This window comes from Catharus ustulatus, chromosome Z (assembly GCF_009819885.2).
Source record: "Catharus ustulatus isolate bCatUst1 chromosome Z, bCatUst1.pri.v2, whole genome shotgun sequence".
In the NCBI taxonomy this organism is placed as follows: domain Eukaryota; kingdom Metazoa; phylum Chordata; class Aves; order Passeriformes; family Turdidae; genus Catharus; species Catharus ustulatus.
In genome coordinates this window covers 61,394,851-61,400,850 of record NC_046262.2, presented here as the reverse complement: position 1 = coordinate 61,400,850, position 6,000 = coordinate 61,394,851, and positions in this window count along the sequence as shown.

Here is a 6,000-nt window from a genome sequence, read left to right as displayed (position 1 = left end):
CTGGAAGGTGTGTGTCCAAGTCATTTACAACTGCAGGAAATATTGGATGGATGTGCCTGCCATCTCAGAGAACTGCACACAAAAAGGCATGTGAGAAATCAATTTGTCCTTTAAGGGTTAAATTACTGAAGCAGAAACCTAAAACACTAAAAAGGAGGTAGGCATTAAAAAATGCTCTGGTGGGTTTTACACTGTAAGAATCAAAGTCAGAAACATGACTAAGAGGTGAACTTGTTGATTAGAAAATTATTTTCTCAATAAATAATAAAATGCTCCCTTCACATCATAAAATATCCTCCCTCCAGTATATAAACACAAGGATTCTCCTCTCTCCTCATTCAAAGAGGAGATCGACAAACCACCTGATTTCAGTACAAATACTTTCTTAAAATGTATTTTGTTATGTTCAAAACATCAACCCTACCTGGATTTTCAACAGCTGTCGTAATTGTTTTTCACAGAAATCAATTTTAATTGTAACATTGTTCTGCTACAGGCCTACTGTCTGTGTCCTTCTGAATTGTCAATTACTTAAATGAAGAAATAAAGGCTTGAAAGCGCATTGTTGTAATTGATTTCTCTGTTTCAATTATCTTATCACAAACGAAGTTATGAATTTCATCTGTTGAGGCACAAAGAATACTTTCTTTGGAGAAAAAAAAAGGAAAAATAAACTTAAAAATCCATTACTGTTTCACTTGTGTTTTTTTAAGACAAAAGTTTGAGACTGTCCTTCCAGTCCTCTGCTATAGTTTTGGAAATATGCATAGCATTTTAGTGAGTATATTGCTTTAAAAGAGAAAATATTTTTCTTAAATACTCTAATAAAGTTGCTTTTCTGCATATACTGTCTAGTTTCCCCCAGTTAGGATAGTATGCACCATTAAGTATCATCTCTCAGACTGTCCTTTCCACACATTTTCTAATCAGGGTATGATTGGTAAATTCCGCATGTGATGCTCCCGTTGATCCCAGGACCATTAAATGTTTGTATTTGTCCCAGCACCTTTTTCCCAGTCAAGTGTGGGTAAGATGGGTCTGAGTGCTGAGGAGCTGCTGGTCCAGAATATTTTAAATGGTCAATTCCACACTTCAAGCCCTTTTTCTGGTATCCACTTCTACTTCTGTGCTCATCATTGCCAAAGAACAGACACATCTGCCCCCCAGGCGGAAATAACTTTGCTGTGGAGACAGACGTGACCTCAGCCATCAGCTAGTCCTGTGTTCTATTAAGGTGCTTACACCTCTGGGCTCAAGTTTTGTGCTGAAGTTTGGCTTCCAATGGCAATCAGCCTATGGGGAGGGATGCTAGAGTGGCCTGATAGCAGACAGGATCACCTGAGGAAGAGACCAGCCTTGGGAAATGTGTATTTGTGAGCTACTGAGTCGCTTCTAAGAGCAAAACTGCTTACCAAGAGGAAGTAAATGCCAGAGGGCATTTAACACCTAAAAGGGTTCTGGGACCACACAGCCAAGTCCTTGGTGACAAGTGTAAAACACCAATTCTGAGCAGTAGACTAAAAAATTAGGGGAGAAGTGTCATGCAGGAAACCCCAGCAGAGTGAGCATTGCTGCCATGGTCCATTGCAATAGACTGAAATAATGAACTGAGCCACAATCAGCACTCATGCCAAGGCACTGGCAAAGTGTGTCCAGTCTGGTTCAGCCTGAAATCTGCTAAGTATTTGTATAAGCCCTGGAGAGTCAAGTCTGCCTTTGGCAGGTGCTGATTCCTGCTTCAGAGGCTGCTGGTAGCAACTCTTTGTGTTCCCCCTGAGAGCTGTTCCCTGGGTTTGCCTGGCCCTAGCTGGTGCAGGCAGCAGGCACTGCAGAACACTGGCAGCAGGGTGATATGGTGGCCAGTATCAAGCCAGACTGTTCTCTGTGAGAGCCTGCCTAACCCATTAGGTTCTTAGTGCAAGCACAAGCTGACTTCAGAGCATAACACAATACCTGCCACAGAGCCAATAAGCAAGACTTCCCAGGCACCCAAAACCCCACAGCTTTCACTATCCCATCCTCTGACATCCTCTACACAGTGTACACCATTCCCAGTGAGCAGGGGACTGCAGGGACCTGGCCCAGAGCTGAAACAGGCAGCCTCCAGCATGACAGCTGGATAGTCCTTTTCCACAGCCATTCTGATATTCTCAGTTGGATGATTCAGCTGGAGTTCAAAGAGGTCTGTGAAGCCAAATAACAATTCACCCTTTGTATCTCAGATCTTCCAGACAGTTAAGGCTGGTGCTCTTTAAAAAGCTCTGTTTCCATTGAAGAGATAAATATTATCTCAATAATCCCTGTAGAGATTCATTGCTAAGAAGTGATACCTTTTCACCAAGAAAAAGAAATTGTGGCTTTGGAGTACCATAAAGGTAAAGGACAAAGATGTACTCATGCAGGCCTCTGAAAGAAATAATTTTATAGCACAAAGGCCCAGAGCAAGTTGGAACACAAAGGTCAACTGGAGTGAGAACAATCAAAGCTAAGTATTCTGTGCCCCAGAACAAGGGATTGTAAAAGATATATCCTGTTGCTGTTGTGAGAGTGCTGGAGGTTGCCAAATAACTGCAGATTTCTGGTGTATATGTATCACAACATTTTTTAAGTTGGTGGAGCTTTATGCCAGTCACATAAACAGAATTACCTGATTTCACAAAAACAAGAGATACAACACAGGCCTTGCATCCAGCGTGCAACTAACACAGTTAAAGCCCTTTTCACCCACAAATATTCACCCCACAACTCTGCTTGAGGTTATGCACAATTTTCTTCCAGAAAAAGATAATGTGTTCTTTAGAAGATCAAGACCTTATGGATACATTTTTAATATCAGGAATGGTACTGAGTGCTATTGCAATACTGCCACAGTTTTCTGTTACAAATTAAATCCAGGTTAAGAAGGCAGTATATTGGATTCTTTAATTATATTTTTTAGTGACGGTTTGCATTCTTATGGGAACATTTCAGAAATCGGTTTCTTATCCACGACTGAAACACAGTGGTGGAAGATTGTTAATGCTTTGTCTTGTAACTCATGTATCTTCCTGTATATGATAGGTTTCATTGTTGCTGCGTCCTCCCTTTGAGGAAAGAAATATGATGAGGAAATATTCATTTTGTTTGTAAATTTTTAGATACGAGCATACTCTATATCAAATAAAGGCAGTGACAGTCTTTATCAGCACGAGCTCTTTATAGGCCTTCTGTAGGTGTGTGGTTGGCTTTCATCATGATAGGTCTAGACAGAGCTCCTCTTCTAGAAAGGTCTTATGAATACCACTCAAAGTAGTCCTTACTTTTATTCAGGAATGACATGCCTTAATTTAATTTTTATAGTTCTTTGGCTTTCAGCAGCCAGAATCAGGAAAACAGCCTCCCTTCTGAAAGATCACTAGGTGTATTTTGCTTTTTTTAATGAGAAAGTACTCACTTTTGATGAGAAGAGCACCACATTGCACTCTGCACACATCACACCATCTCAGCATATAGAGAAGAAACTTTAGCCCTTCTCACAATGCTCTAACACATGGCAAGGAAATTAACCATGCCTGCATCCCAGTCACCTCAATATGATTTAGGAGAGAAGCAGTTATGCACCACTTGTCAGCACTATGTGAGTTTCATCTCCAATGTTTACTTGTTTCATAGCCAAGTCTCCCACCACTATCCTTCCTCAATCCCAAATACTCATTTCTATAATACTCATTTGTCCAAGCCAATAATTTTCTGTTGCCTGCTGGTACTTTGGTACACTCCCATCACTGAGTGCAAATGATCTTTTTCTGATAGCAGCCTCATTTCCCATCATGCTGATCCCTTGCCACAATTTTTTGCATTTTTATCCTTGGTATTATTGTGTCTATGTTGTGTTCCAAAAGAATGTGATTCTTATATTTAGAAATTCATTAATATTCAGAGTTTGTGCACTGTACAATGTGCTTATTAAATAATGAGCACATAGCATGCTGAACTCCCACTTTCTCTCTTGCATTAGTTAGAGGTGGTTGTGGCAATCATTAGCAAATTAAATAAAATTTTTATTACATATTCACCACATATGCCTTTGAAGCCTGTACATGTTGTGCCATGAATGCATAACTAGCGCAGGGAGCACAGACCAGAATTCCACATGTCTCTCTTTGGGACTTTATGACACCTTTGACTATAAGAAAAAGCTCACTTATCTCCAGTCAGCAAGAAATTAAATTGAATTTGAAATGTCAAATGTAAGTACTTACAGGATGCAAGGCTTGAGTATAATTGTAACTGTAATATTTAGTTGTTCCCTATAACAAATATTTGTATACATCAATTTAAATTGTAGCAGAAAATACAAAATTCTGAAATTTAATTCAAGTACTTATGAGCATTGTGTCTGCTATAAATTGAGTCTGGGAACATTTTTGTGTATGGGTCCCACTTATAAAAAGGGATAGACACAATTTTCAGCTAAAGTTTTGCTAAAGTTTTGACTCTGTATAACATCCAGTCTGTGACTGTTATCTCTATCAGCAGAAGAATTATTAAGTCCCGGTCATTTGGTATAAATTCCAGTAGATTTTAGAAAGGATTGGATATGGATAGCCTATTGGGTTTTCATGGCAAGGTTCTGATGGCAAGATAGCACTGAGGACTACAGTGATGTTGATTTCTTTGAGAAGCTGCTAGAAGCTACCCCTGTATCCAGCGGAGCCAATGTGAGCCTGCTCCAAGACAGACTTGCTGCTGGCCAAGGTCGAGCCCATCAGCAACAGTGGTACCACATCTGGGGTAGAATAGAAGGGTAAAAAAACCCATCAACTTCAGCCAGAAGTGGAGAGAGAATGTCTGACAGGAACAGCCCTTTTGACACCAAGGTCACTGCAAGGATGGAGAGGAAGTGCTGCAGGTGCCAGTATCGAGATTCCCTGTCAGCCCATGGTGAATGCCAAGTTGAGACAGCTCTACCCCTGCAGCCCATGGAGATGCACAGGGATGAAGAGATCCACCTGTAGCCCATGGAGAGCCAGGTGGGTGCCTGAAGGAAGCTGTGATAAACCTTCATAGGAGCAGGGTCCAATGGCTTGTGACCTTGGGGAGAGATGAGGCCACACTGAGGCAGGTTTGCAGACAGGATTTGTGACTTCACAAAGGACCCCACAATGAACTGCTACAGTAGTTCATGAAGGACTGTGGAAACGACTCACATAGGAAAACTTCTTGTAGGACTGTGTCCTGTGAGAGGGATCCCATGCTGGCAGAGGGGAAGGGTGTGAGGATTCCTCGCAGTGAGGAGGAAGGCCTATCAGAGATACGATGTGAACTGATCACAGTCCCCATTCCCTATCTCATTGCCCTGCTGGGAGGGCAATTACAAATTATCTTGTAATGTATTATGACTGAATCAGTGCAGTATCACTTTTGTTTACCTGAACAACCCTTAGGAGATTCACTCATTACTGGTTTCTCTTCTCATTGCTCAACACTCCTCGATTTCGTTACACAGAATTATAGTCACAAGTGGTATTTTACTTCTCTATCAATTTAGAATAATTCTTTGGTTTTAATGTAGTGAATGCACATACCTTAAGGTTCAGCAGTCACACTTTTCTGGCTGAAAGCACACCACTTTCTCAGCTTTCCCCACCAGGCAGTTACCCCTTATTTCATGCATAAAAACAGCACTGCCTGGTTGTATATGTACCATTAAACATGTTTTTAAATTTGGATAGTTTTCAACAAACAGCATTTTCACAGCTTCAGCTACTGAAATATCTACTGCTGTTTGATCATTTCCCCTGAAAACAGTGATGCAGTCAGGCTGGTACTTCTGCTTGGTATCCAATGAGTCTGGCTTCTTAAAAAGTTGCAGGGGATTTTAGATTTTCTGGACTGTGAAGGAAGGCTCCAGGCTACAACTACAGCAGGGCTTCTTCAATCTGCATATCTGCACCATTCACCAGCCCCCCAGGCTCTGCTACTGTGAGTCTGTAAAGCACAGCATCCTTCTAAACACTT